The following is a 15,012-nucleotide window of genomic DNA, read 5'->3' on the forward strand; positions in this document are numbered from 1 at the left end:
ATGAAAAAGACTATAAAATTAAGAGGAAACTTGAAAACTTGAATGTTGAAATGCTAAAATGAAAGCTATCAAGGAGTAAACAGTTATGGTAGAGTTACAACACAATGTGAAGGTGATTTTAGATATAAACAAAACAAAACAAAAAACATGACATAAATTATTCCCCATTTGTTTTGCTTGTCAAGAGTTGCGTGCGAAAGAGGGTGGAGAGCTCCGAGAAATTTCATTATCGTGTTCTTGTGATTGTTTCATTTTGTTGTCATGCTCTTATGATCTATGCATTTCATTGTCATGCCCTTGGTGGAGATCAGTGGAGATCTAGGATTTTGTTTCCATGCCCTTGTGATCTCTACATTTCATTGTCATTCCCTTGTGATCTTTGAGCCCTTGCTCTGTGTTTTCATTGCCATGTCATGTCCTTGTGATCTCTGTGCCCTTTGCAACACCACAACATTTGGGGTTAAATTATGACGGCAATTTGCGACAGTGGAGTAATCTATGGTGTTCAACTCCAAATGTAGTAGTGCTTGCTCTGCAATTTTATTCAAGGGGAGAAGAGGTACCTATGCAAATGTTCTTTTATCTCCTTCTAAATATGTATCTCTTTATATTTCCCTCAATAGGTGATTAGAGAAGCTTCTCTTCATGTATATGTATGTATATATATACATACACACGCACATATGTACACATACATATGTGTATATATGAAAAACCAAAAGAACATGCACCTATAATATTTTTGAAGGACAAAAATTTAATAAAAATATAATTTGGTAGAAAAATCCATGAGCTATGTGGATCCACATTGTGGCTATCCCACTATCCAATTATGGAAACTCTTCACATTAAATATGAAGATCTTGAAATTAAAAAAAATAACTATCAAAGATCTATATTTGTGTTTTAGCGATAACAAACATACAGTCTAATTTTAAGAAAAATAATAGTCTTTATTATATATGATTAAATAAAATAAACCAAAGTACTAGTTGTAGCTGTATAATTCTAGTATTACTCATTATGTTAAATAAAATGTTCAATAAAAAAAGTATGAAGTAACATAAATGGATCATCTTCTTGATCCTATTATGACTTAATGTGAATGCATCTGATCATTACCTAGATGATATTATGCACGAGATCTTTACTCAATCACCAAGAGATAATATAGTTTGTAAGTATAGATTTATGCATACTTAGTTTGGTATGAATAAATTTAATTGAATGCAAGGATAATTACTTGGGTAAATTCAAGACATGAATGATTAATTTAATTTAGCACAAGTACTATGCATGTGTGTGTGTGTGTGTGTGCGTGTGCGTGCGTGCGTGCATGTGTTCATGTAAAGTAGTTCACATAGTGAACTGATTTACATACATACATGCACATATGCATACAATCATCATAATCAGTTATCCTTGAATCTAAGCAAAGCTATTATATATGAACAAAAGACACATGTTTAGAAAGAAAAGAAAAGAACATTTACATAGGTACCTCTTCTCCCCTTGAAGAAAATTACAAAGCAAGGGAATAGAGATAACAAGGGAATGGCAACAAAATCCTAGATCTCGACTGATCTCCACCAATGTTTAGAGCTCTCCACCCTCGTTCGGAGCTTTCCACCCTCTTTTGTATGCAACTCTCCACAATCAATAAAAACAAATGGGGAATGACTAATGATGTATTTTCTTTTCTTTTTTGGTTATATCCATAATCAAAAATCCACAAGATCTCTTTCTATACATACATACATACATATATACTTACATACATGGAAACAACAATGCACTTTCTAAGAGTTTACAATTGTTCAACAAAATTAATATTTTACAAGAAAATGCATCTGAAGAATTATTAGCTCAGAAACAAGAACATGGTGTTGAAATAGTACAAAAAGTTCTTGACATGAGAGGTTCGCAAGTGAGGGTGTTGACCAATCTTGAAAACTTGAATGTTGAAATGAAAGCTATCAATGATCAAACACCTATGCCATAGTTAAAACAAACTATGAAGTTGATTTTAGATAAGGCAGAGGTAGATATTTAGAAGATTGATAATCAAAATTTAAGGCATGGGAGAAAAGGAGAAGGTGCAACTTTAGAAAGAAAACGAGAAGGAGCAGCTTTAGAAAGAGACTATACAATAGGAACAATAGCTAGACAACATAGAGGATATTATGGGAGCCACTAGATAGAATCCAGGAAAGTGTTGTGGTAGGTACTATGACATTGAAATCACTTGAATGTGTCTTTGAGAATTTATAGTCCAAATATCATATGCTTATAAGAGTGTTTCAAGTATTGGCATAGTCTCCCTACGATGATCCCAAGTATAAAATGCTTATAAGAGTGTTTCAAGGTTGGGAACCACTTTAACATCCTTTGCATGGTTTAGAGTCAATGTCATTGTGGTAGAGGATTCTACAAGGGAATGACCCTTGTGATTATGGCATTTACATAGAAGCAAAACTTGCTTCTTCAATTCCTTATACTCAAGTCTTCACTAAAGTTATTCTTTAATTCCTTGCGTATGCAATTTTATCACCTTGGAAAACTATATTTATTCCTACTATTTGGGAATAACTAATTTTTCATTTTATCGTACCTAATCTAATGACACTTCTAAAGGAATTTGTAATAAACCTAGCTAATCAACAACTAGTTCCATTTAACTAGTTATGGTTAGTTTCTTTCTAAAAATATCTTCTATGATATGTTTTTGTGAAATTTATTGCGAACTCTGCTCATTTTTCCTAGTCAGTATTATTTTTGTGGAGGATCTTGAGGTAAGTCACTTAGCATGGGTTAGTGAGTTTTATTTTTATTATTATTTAGATTTTGGAATATGTATATAGTTGGATCAATTTTTGTATTATGTAGCTAAGATGTAATAAACACCTTTAAAAAGATCTCTAAATATACATGTTCAAAAGGAGATATAAAGAGATACCTGCTTAGAAGGAAAAGAAACCAACATTTACATAACTGTGAAGAAAATCGTAGAGCTAGGTCATGGCAACAAATCATAGAGAAAGTGCACAACATGACAAAAAAAATTAGAGCAAGGGCATGACATGGTAAAAAAATCATAGAGAAAGGGCACTACACTGAAATCACAGAGCAAGGGCACAACAATGAAATATAGAGATCACAAGAGCATGGCAACCAAATCATAGAGCATGGGCACAACAATGAAATGCAAAGATATATCACAGGAAATAAATGTACCAAACACATATGCATAATCATGAGTCTCATTCCCTTGTAGAAGCCATAACCTAGTTAATATACATATATATCAACTCAACTAATCAGCAACTAGACCCATTTAACTGGTTATGGCTTGTTTCTTTCTAAAAATATCTATTATGATATGTTTTTGTAAAAAAAATTGCAAACTCAACCCATTTTTCATGGTCTACATTATTTTTGTGCAGGATCTTGAGCTAAGTCACTTAGCACGGGTTGAGTGAGTTTTAATGTGTTATTATTTGGATTCTAGAATATGTATGTAGCTAGATCATATATGTAATAAGAACCTTGAAAAAGATCTCTTTGAATATATAAAGAGATGCATGTTTACAAGGAAATATAAAGACATACATGTTTACAAGGAAAAGAAAAGAACATTTACATACGTACCCATTCTCACCCTTGAAGAAAATTGTAGAGCTAGGGCATGTAGATTACAAGGGCATGGCATGAAAATGAAATCACAGAGCAAGGGAATGGCGTGACAATGGAATCACAAACCAAAGGCACAACATGACAATGAAATCACAGAGCAAGGGCGTGAAAATGAAATAAAAAGGTCACGGAGGCAAAAAAAACCAAATGCACCAATCACAAGGGCCATGAAAACATTCATATCTCTCCACCTCTTTTGCGCGCAGCTCTCTCCAAAATCAAAACAAATAGAAAATGAAATTCATGTTTTTTATTATTTTATTCTCACAAGGGTGTCACAATTACGACGTCAACATTGGTATTGAGACAACATTGGGGAAAATTGCAAAAAAAAAAAGTATAAAAATGACCACAAATTACATCATCCTCACAAATTATCGTCACAATTTGATCATGAATGTTGTAGTGATTGTACAAACAACATATGCAAGACGGATAGTTCTAGTTCACAAAAAATGTGCTTTGAAGGATTGAATAAGATTTTACATTGATTAGCTTACTATTTGTAATGGAGTAGTGTCTTTGGACCATGTATTGGATTTGTACATAGTTTTTTTGGTTCAGAGCATTCATTTTACAAGGTTTAGAAAATTAATTAGGTTTTGTGTTCCTGTTGTCCAGTTTTGAATCACTAGCACTAAAATGGCTATGGCTTGAAATTCCTTGGTCAAAACACCATAAATATTCAAAATCAAGAAATATCCCCTATATACTATGTAAATAATGATTTTGGGCTTTGTGAAAGTCAAGTAGTTGATTTTTCAAGCGAGCCCTAGACAAGCAGTAAAGGCTTGGCAAGGTGCAATGAAAGCTTGAATTGAAGTTTTGGTGAGAATAATGGATTAGAATGTGCCAATATTTATTAGGTAATGGAGTAGGATTTTAAGGGTTCATAACTCAGAGGAGGAGGTTGGAAGTGGAGTTTGGAACATTTTTTGAAAGATTCACTGACATTGCCTTTGAAACCCTTAAAACAAGGATTCTGGAGTCATACTATATAGATATCACAAGAGCCTAAGACCTAAAAAATATTCAATCTTAGGCCATTAGGAATCAAATACTTGTATACACCAAGTGGTCATTTTAAAGGTTTTTGGGAGTTATATCTTGTTCCTTGTTTTTAGGAGGGCTAATAGGGGCTCTTAGGGCTACAAGGGTAAACAAGGAAATTTAGAGTTTTGGCTATGGTAGAACTACCAAAATGATGTAGAATTTCATGAAACATGGTAATAATCATTGAAATATGGTCTAACCTTTACTATGGCCCTTCAGGTGCATCGGGTGAAGTTTTGGCACTCTAGGTCAAATAGTTCCCAGTTGGTGAATTGAAGGTAGAGGATGGAAGCTTGAATTATTCAATGAGTTTCTTGGTGAAAGGGGATTGGGAAGCAGTCATCTAGGTTGGGGTTTTGGATACTAACCCTAATTAGGCTAGGAGTAGCCTTGGAAAAGTAAGAAAGCTCTAAATTGAAGAAGCTCCCCATCATCTCTCTCTAATTGTAGGAACTTCCTCCAAGTTAGGGTTGATCCCCTCATTCTAGACTTGGCCACCTTCACCTTTTGTGCTTCTAAGACACCTGCACATTAAAAGTGATTCTCCATCCCTTCTATCCATTCCATCACCAATTTTGGTTCCATTTTTCCACTAAATAATGAAACTCCTTCCAATGCCTTCCCTGCTAATGCCTTGATTTCTTTAAGGAAGGGTTCTTACTATAATGGTGGATTTGGTTAAGGTACTTCATTATCAATATTAATTGACTTACCCTTGTCTTCACCATCTTTCCGTCTTTTACTTGCCTTATCAACCTTTTCTACCACTTTGTCCAATTTTCTCTTCAAAGCTTCTAGAGTCTCTTTAAGGAGCCTATTCTCATCCTTTTTCTCTATCACCTCCTTTTATAACTCAACATTAGTCACCATGGTTGTTTCATTTATTGATTTTGACATGTACAATGTTCTAGCCCAAATATGTTAGGGCTCTAATACCAATTTGATACAAGGTTTCTAAACTAACCCTATTAATTAGGGTTTTCCAATTCTAGACCTTATTATTTAGGCATACTACTAGGACTACCTCTTTAGTCCCTATGGGTGACTTTAGACACCTCTACCACTCAAGAGACTCAACTCTATCTCCTAGTCATAAGAAACTCCCCACCAATTTCAACTCCTTAACCCTCTCTCTTGGTTTTCCAAGTTCAAAAACATACCAAGACTCCCAAACTCCAAGATTGGCCTCCCCATGGATGGAATTGTGTTAGTCAACTTTAATTCAACAATATTGCATAGTTTTTAATTCCCCTATCATTGAGTTTCTACCCGATCTTAGCAAATCCCTATAAAATAAGGCTACAAGACCTAGTTGCAATAAGGCCTCCAAAACTAGGTTTTTGGAAATTTATTCAAAACTGATCACAATCTCAAATCCCCTTTTGGAAAAACCTTAATATTTTATAGGTCTAGGGTTTTCAATATGTTTATACAACCCTAGCCCCAATTATCACAAAGTAACAAAGAAAATTAACCACTTTTGGGAATGGATTTGAATCTTGTTTATTGTAACTCCAATCTCCTTACTTTCACTCACACTAGCATATAAAACAACCCATGAGAAAATCTAGCTTCAATCTTCATGCCCACCAATCCATCCAATCTCTTAAGAGAAATTGTGATAGCTCTTGCTCCTTGTCAGCACCCTATTGTCTCACCTAGGGAAAGAGTTTTAAAATAACAAACCTTCTTCATCAACCTCCAAAATGGATATGTACGCTATAAATTGATTGCACACCCATGTCCCAATAGGCCTTGATGAATCCATGGTGAGATTTTATGGGAGATGCATTTTACTCTTCCCAATCTTGTTCAAACTAGTGAATTGTCCAAGAAGGAAAGATTTTACAAACCCAAAAAAATAAATTTAAGAAATAATAATCTAGCGCATATATCAAGGAAATACACTAATATACATATCCATACTATATAATAGTATTATTCAATCTATACAAATCAAATTGCTCATCTTGCAAGATGACTATGACAAGGTTACACACAAAAAGAGTGGCTTTGCTATTCAAATTCATGGAAATGACCATCCAAACCCTCAAATAGATCATATATGAACTTATATACACTAAATCCATTAGTTGGAATAGTTCCATAACTACCAACAGTCGAAAAGAAACTTTTCAAGAAATGTTGTCATGACAACATTGCGAAATTGCAATGTTGCCAATAACAACTTTTACAATTTTTTGCATTTCCTTCTCAAATTTATATTGGACCTTTCAATTGGATGCATTTTGGTCACATTATATTATTCACCAAATTTAAACCTTTTTCCAAGGTTTCCCCAACCATTTGGGCTCCAAGACCAATTTTGCACATCTAGAAGCAATTGAGCAACTTTTGCCCACTTGAGTAACTTTCAATCACAAGTTGACAATTTTCCTCCTAACCACCAAATTGATAAATCTATCCCACAAGAAAATTCCTAGGACCTTATGTCCTATTATCCTCTAGTTACTTGGTTAGAGTTACTACAAGCCAAAATTGACCTAGGAGGAATAGAGTTTCAACTAGCCTACCCTAGGTGCTCCTATACCACAAGCTTTTTGGAATCATCAGTTGTAGATCGTCAAACTACATCAACTTTTTCATAAAATTTCTTCCCAACTCAACCTAGTCCTTCAATATTAGAATCTAGGGAGATTTCTAACTTTTGGTCCTTTTGTCATTTCATTCCAAGTTTTGCAAACAAATATTTAGATATAGTTTAGATTTGTGAGTTTTGGAGAAAATTCCTCAACACATTTCAAGGTGAGTCTTTCATATTTAATTTCCTTTCATATATTTACCCTAGATTTACATCTTAATTGGGCTAATTGTGTCTACATAGCATCTAGATTTACTTTATTTAAGCAATTAGTTCAAATTCACATTCACATGGTCCTATTAAGGGCCAAAAAGATTACATTTCCTTGTATTGTATTCCTCCTTATAATTCAAGTTTAGTATTATCTTCCTTCTTGCTTTGTGTCCTAGCTAATATAATTTGGATCATAAGTGGAATCATATTTGGAAATTCTCCTCTTTCCCTCACACAAGTATTTTAATGACTTAGTGACACAATAAAGTGGAAGTCTACAATCCTATTAAAGTGCTTCCATTTTACCACTAAATACTTTCATTTATTAGTACACAAAAATGATGTCCTCAATAATATTATTAGATCATAAAAGTAGAGCTTGACAAGATGGAAAGTCATTATTGCAATTTATTTTTAAGGGGAAACAAATATGATTAGTAGTCTAGAAAGTAGATAATCGAATAATAGGAATTAAAATTTTTAACTTGGAAACTCTAATAATGTGTCAAGTGCTTGTATTCATGTGACTTATGGGATGTAGATGAACCTCTTTAAAATGGCACACAAACATCACTATAGGTGTCTCCTTCGATATTAACTCTCGTACAACTTTTTTTTAAATGAAGTTTTGCATTGGACAGATAGAGGAATTAGGCTTACATTGAGTTGTGTTTTTTATTAAGTAAAGTAGGTTTTTTACAGGGGTTCAACTTGCCAATTAACAACATAAAAACTACAAAAAGTTCAAGTCTAGAAGACAAGCAACATAAAAAAAAATAGGCCTAACCCAGCCAATAGACAAAAGTAAAAAAACAAAAGGCCAAAAGCTAGGAAACAAGCAAAAACTAGAAAAAAATGATCAGGGTACTAACTCTTTAGCCAACTCCACTTTCTTGAGCTCCATCTCTTCCTTGGCCTTAGCCTCATCAATATTTGATTGCCTATAATATTGGGAAGCCTTATCTTCCCTCTTCCTCTTTTCCATTCTCCTTTTTCTGCTTAGGCTCCTCCCCTACAAAGATGCATCCTTATCAATCGCCCTGGTTTCCTCAATGTCCTTATCCTCCTTCCCCTTTTTATTTTCCTCCATCATCCCATGCAACTCAATCATGTTATCACTAAGACCTTTAATTATGTGAAGGCTTTGATTATTTGAGCTATGGAGTGTGGTCTCCATCCATTCCACCCTTTTTCAATCTTTGAAACCCTAGCATCCAGCTTGCCAATTCTGACATTCTCATCCACCCCTTTCGGCCTTTCCTGCCCCTACAACCTAGACTTGATCTCTTTAATTTCATGGAAGATCCATTTAATTGACCAAAAATTGTCCACCAAATTGTTGTGGGTTTTTTTAAGGAGGTCCATACCCATTTCCTAAGTGTTATTGCTAAGAATCACCAAAGTTGGGTCAATAAGCTCTTCCAACTAAATTTTGCCATCCCTTCCCTCCAACACCTCTAGGTTGATGTGTTCTCTAACAAGACCCATTTCATTGTACTAGCATAAAAATTCCTCCATGTACATTTCCTTCCCTTTGCATCTAGAGAAACTATTGTATTAACCAAGCCCTCTTCCTCCTTCCTCTCTTCCATTGTCTCATAAGTGCTCTCCTTACCCTTTCTGTGAGCCCTCTTAGCTTCCTTCTCCACTATGCTTTTCCTTTTGACTAAGAATGTCCACCTTCCTACTTACCTATGCCCTACTATTTCCCTCCTCTCTCACATTGCCTTCCTTATTCATGTCCATCCCATCTTCCTCATCATTATAATCATCCTTTGAGTCCTCCTATTTTAACCTTTTCTCCAATCCTTTCCCTAACTTCTTTTTCTTCTTCTTACCCATATCCTTCATATTTTTTCCACCTCCTCTTCATCTTCCAAGTGTGTACCAGTACTATCCTCCATGTCTGATGGGAGGTAGGAGGTCTCTATCTCCTTAGAAGAAACTGCCTTCTAGGCAATAGCCCTTTCACAAGTTTGAGCTTTAAATGCTCATATATGAGTAATAAAAAACCCTTATGGAAGGTTGGGTTAGAGTACACTTTCTTCTTATAATCCATTATACTCTTATTTGTAGAGAAAAATAGATAGAAAGGGATGGAAATTTTGGTTCCATACCTAAAATGATTTAGGATAATGAAATGGTGGGTTCAAATCCTATCAAAACTGGTGTCAAGCAAATGTAGGAAATAATTGCGCTTAGGAAAAACTTCCACAGCTTCGTAATAGATGTGGGCTCATAGTAAGCACCAGTCTTCACAAGATCCTTCATTTCCTTCACGTCCTTAGCAAAATATTTCACCACATTCAGAGATATTTTCTTATCCCTATAGAATTTTATGCCCTAGTTGGGGGAGTTTATCACCTTGTCTATAACCCCTTCACTGACGTGAAGTCCACCCCATCAATCTTCACCTTCCCCTCTCTCTATGTTTTTACCATAAGGTCAGTAATCTTCAGGTCCCAACCATGAAGTTTTTCAATGAAGGGCAAGATGTAGCCTTCTGTCAATTTCTCCCACACCTTCAAATGCCTCTTCCACTTCTCAACTTCCCCCTCTAGCTCCCTTCTATGCCCCTCCCCAACCATTATGTTGCAAACAAGAAAATAGAGTCTCTAAGTTCTCCAGTCACCATAAGCTGAGACCTAGTTTTTCTCCCAAAACTTATACTTGAATCCAACCTCGGTAAAGCAATAAATGTAGTAATTACCAAATGCCCTTAAGATTTCCCATAAAATGTGCCAATAAATGCCCCAATTATGATGCCTCTGAATCAGCTCGTGCTAAGCTTTCATTACTTTATAAGCCAGATTGACATCATGAACTGCTATAATTACACTTTATGTTGCCCATTCTCCCATGGATCCTCTCCAACTTAATTATTCTTTTTATGTTTGCCATAAATCACTCTCCACTTGACCGTCTTTGTAACATGTCCCTCCTTACTACCTCATTAGCCATCCAATCAATAGCCATGTTTCCTTCACAGTAAACATGTGACATAAAGACGTTTTTGAAGGAAAGAAAAATATTTTTCATTTCCTCCATCATATTCTTTATACTCCATGACAAAGGATGTTATCCCCTTAGGCATTTAATAATGTTATTTGAGTCCTCCACCAATCGAAGGAATTTGACCCCTATCTCTTTAGCCAATTTTGTAGTTTGAAAAGCAACATAGGCCTCTGCATAATGGTTAGTTTGGAGTCCCAAGGGGAAAGTAACTACCACTATACCATACCCATGACTATTTCTAATCACCCCTTTGCATCTCACCACTCCTAGGTTGCCTTTGGCCATTCCATCAAATTTGGCTTTGTGCCAACCTTCTAGGGGTAAAGACCAGTTACACTCCTTTCTTCTTGTCTAAGTATCATTAGTTCTAACATTATCACCTACAAAAGGGTTAGATCCTTTTATAAAAATATAGTTTTCCAAAAGGGCATTTTGAATTTTTCTAGATATAGTTCTAGTAGGAAGGTTAGTATCCCTAAATATCTAGTTATTGTATTCCTTCCATATGCCCCATCCAAAATGAGGCAAAGCCCATTTACTTATAGTTTGAAGCCTAGATCCTCACCAAGAATTATCCCACTGCCTAAAGAAATCAGTAGTCAAGTTAGGAGCACACTAGCTCATCCTGAAAGCTTGACTAAATAAAGACCAAACTTATCTAGAGGAGTAATGTATGAAAAAATGATCCACCATCTTAGCCTAGTTTTTGCAAAGGACACATCTATTTGGAATAGGATGGCCCCTTTTGCACAAGTTTTCTATAGTCATAATCCTGTTATAGAGTAAAAGCCAGAAGAAAATGTTGATTTTAGGGATAAGACTAGGGTACCAAGCTTAAGCCCAATCTGATCTCAAATCCTACTTCATAATAGCCTGGTACCCCAAGGCTACCGAATAGGTACCATCCAAATAATTCTCCCAAAAAAGTTTATCCTAATCCTCATTCACAACCACAGAGAGAAGAGTAGTCATAAGAAGTTTAAGGTCCTTTGAAATGGTAGTTGGATCCCTCAAGCCTTGGCCTTGTCTCTAATTATATACAAATCTCTCAAACCTCTAGATGCAAATGCAGGCCCATCTCTCAAAATCAGGAATGACAATAAGAGGCCTCTAAATCAGTCACTTATCTTGCCAGAAAATGGTATCCTCTGCATTCCAAAAACTCCATTTCACCCTACTATTAGCAAATTGTCTAGCACTTAGAAAACCATTCCATATATTTTTAGCTTGGAGGGATTTTTTGAAAGGATGTAGAATCCTTATCCCTAATCCACCATTCTATTTTGGGAGGCACACATTATTCCAAGCCACCAAGTGTAAATGCTTCTTGCCTTTTGATCCCAACCAAAGAAAGTTCTACTAGATCTTCTCCAAGAGATCTACAAACTTGCTTGGGATACCAAAAAGACTCATCACATAGGTTGGAAGATTCTAGAGAGTAGCTTTGACCAATTGAATCTTGATAGCTTGGCTAAGAGTGACTCGCTTCTAGCCTGCTAGTTTTTTATTAAACTTGTCTAATATTTTATTCCAAAAATAATTAGGGGGCCTCAAATCCATGGGGAGACCCAAATAATTAGAAGGAAGACTTCCCATTTCATAGCATAGAATAGCAGTAATCTTCCTTTGACGCTCAATTGGAGTATTCATGAAGAAAATAGAGATCTTGTTCTAGTTGATTAGCTGCCCTAAGCCCCTGGAGTAAGAGCTCAAAATCTTTTTCACCACCCTGGCTTCACCAACTGTGGATTTTTCACCATTATAGTGTCATCAACAAATTTTTGGTGGGAGAAAACCAGGGGGCCAGAAGAAAGTTTGATACCAGAAAGAGCACCCAAAATTATGTTAGCAAAATTCATCCTTCCAAGACAATCAACTAAAATAATGAAGAGAATGGGGAAGATTAGATCACCTTGCCTAAGACCTCTAGAAGGTTTGAAAAAGGCTGAGGGGGATCCATTGACTAGCACAGCCAGGGATGTAGTTGTCACCAACTAGCCAATAAGTTTGATGACCCTTGAATTAAACCCAAAGGCCCTAAGAATTTTTAAGAGGAAGGCCTAGTCCACACAATCATAAGCCTTAGACATGCCAAGCTTAAGGAGGAAACCTTCTCTCTTACCTTCTTCCAAAGAGTGGAAAACTTCATGGACAATCATAATAGAATCCAAGAATTATCACCCTAGGACAAAACCAGATTGTTGAGGTGCTATAATGGATGGGAGAACCTTGATGATCCTTGAAGCCAACACTTTAGAGATAATCTTATTTAAAAAGTTACACAGGCTAATAGGTCTAAATTGGTCCATAGAGTCCACCCCTACCACCTTTGGGATAAGCAATAAGAAAGTGGCATTTACCTCCTTAAGAAGACTTCTAGCACCAAAGAATTCTTGCACCACTTTAGTAACATCCTATTGAACCACATTCCAAAAAATTTGAAAGAAAAAAAATGGGAACTAATTCGGACCTAGGGATTTTTTAGCTACCAGAGAGAAGATGGCCTGCTCAACTTCCTAATGGGAGGGAATAGACCAAATCATCACATTCTCCTCAGGTTGGATCAAAGCCAGAATATTCAATAATATTTCCAACTAGTCATGTTCCACTAGATTGGGGTCTTTCGCAAGCAGATTAGTGAAGAAAGAAATAACCTCACCAACTATTTCATTTTCTTATTCCATTACCACTTCTCCCTTGTTAATGTTAGTAATTTTGTTATGAACTTTGTGCTTCAAAGTAGAGGTATGGAAGAACCTAGCATTCATGTCCCCCTCTTTCAACCAAATAGTCCTCAATCTCTGTTTCCAATAGGCCTCCTCTAGACTAATAACATTGTGAAGCTTAAAAAGGATAGATTTTTCCTCCTATAGCCTCTCATCATTATACCTCTCCTTCTGAATAGCATCTTGAATGATTCCTAGGTCCTCTAAGATTTGAGCTTTGAAGTGAAAGATATTACCAAAATCTGACTTGTTCCACTCTCTAATGTTCAACTTAACATTTCTCAGTTTCTTAGCCACCATGAACATAGCAAATCCCTCAATATGGATATTCCACCATTCTAAGATATGGAGAAAAATATCTAGGTGGGAGGTCCAAATTTTCTCAAATCTGAAAGGGAAGTTATGTTTGATATCAATAGGGTCTAAAGTGGGAGAAATGGGAGAATGATCTAAACCAATGCTGGCCATTAACGAAAGGTTGCAATTATAAGAAGACCACTAGTCTAAAGAGATGAGAGCTCGGTCCAAAATAACTTGAATACAATCTCTTCCCACTCATCTATCAGACCAAGTGAAGAAACATCCCTAAAGGTCAACATCAAGACAAGCCAAACCATTGATAAAATCTAAAAGGTCCATCCTACTATCCAGATCTGGTGGCAAACCTCCCTATTTTTCATCCTCCCTTAAAGGGGTGTTGAAGTCCCCCATTATAATACACATTCCCACTTGAAATCTAGATAAAACATTCTTAATTTTAACCCAATAAATCCTCCTAATATTCTTAGTGTTGGTAGCATACACATTCAATAGAAACTAGGATTCTTTATTTTTAATATTTTTAACTTGAATGAGGAGAATATTATGTTCACCATAAATAACTTGAGACTTAAAGAGATAAGAGATATAGAAAGTAAGAAAACCTCTTGAAGCTCCTTCTGAATTCATTGCAAAGCCTTCCATACTACTACTAAATGAGATTCTTTCTACCACCTCCTTTCTTATTTTGGTTTCTTAAATAAGGAAAAAATTGGGCCTATGATCCCTAATCATATTTCTAACTACCTCTTGTTTGTGGGCTCCATTTAGCCCCCTAATTTTCCAAGATGTGACCTTAATTTATTGTTTGCAAGGCAGATCTCTTGGAAGGTCCTTCGGATCCCATCCACTACATTCCTTCTAGTCTCCTCTTTCTTGTTCTAATTGTTACTATTTCTTCCAAGAGTGTTAGGTTTTTCTCTAACATCAATCTTCACTCTGCTTCTTGTTGCAGCTAGGGACATTGGTGAAGGGTCCCAACTCTTCTTTTTCCTTTTAATAGATGTCCATTTCCCTTGGAATTCATCAATGTAGGTCACAAACAAAGCCTCCATACGAGTAAGTTTCCTTAGCAAAGAGGATCTAACCATTTCCACCACTCTAGAGATCTTCCAGGGAGAGGCAATCCCCATACTGAGATTACCACCTCCATTGAGTATTAAACTACTCAAGAGAGTTGCCTCCTCCTTCTCATCCTTAGCTTGGGTCTTGGGAGCATAAGAAATATCCCTACCTGCTACTAGGTCAAGACCCTCTTTCCCAAGCTGAACCTTTTGGATTACTTTGCCTGTAGGGCATGATTGCTTCAAATTTTCTAAATCATTTGGTCTAGCCACCATCCTCTGCTTCTCAGATACTAGCCTTTGTGATTCCTCACATAAAGTATTGGTA

The sequence above is a fragment of the Cupressus sempervirens genome, chromosome 6, assembly GCF_028749045.1.
Source record: "Cupressus sempervirens isolate cs-2001-9-10 chromosome 6, ASM2874904v1, whole genome shotgun sequence".
NCBI lineage: Eukaryota > Viridiplantae > Streptophyta > Pinopsida > Cupressales > Cupressaceae > Cupressus > Cupressus sempervirens.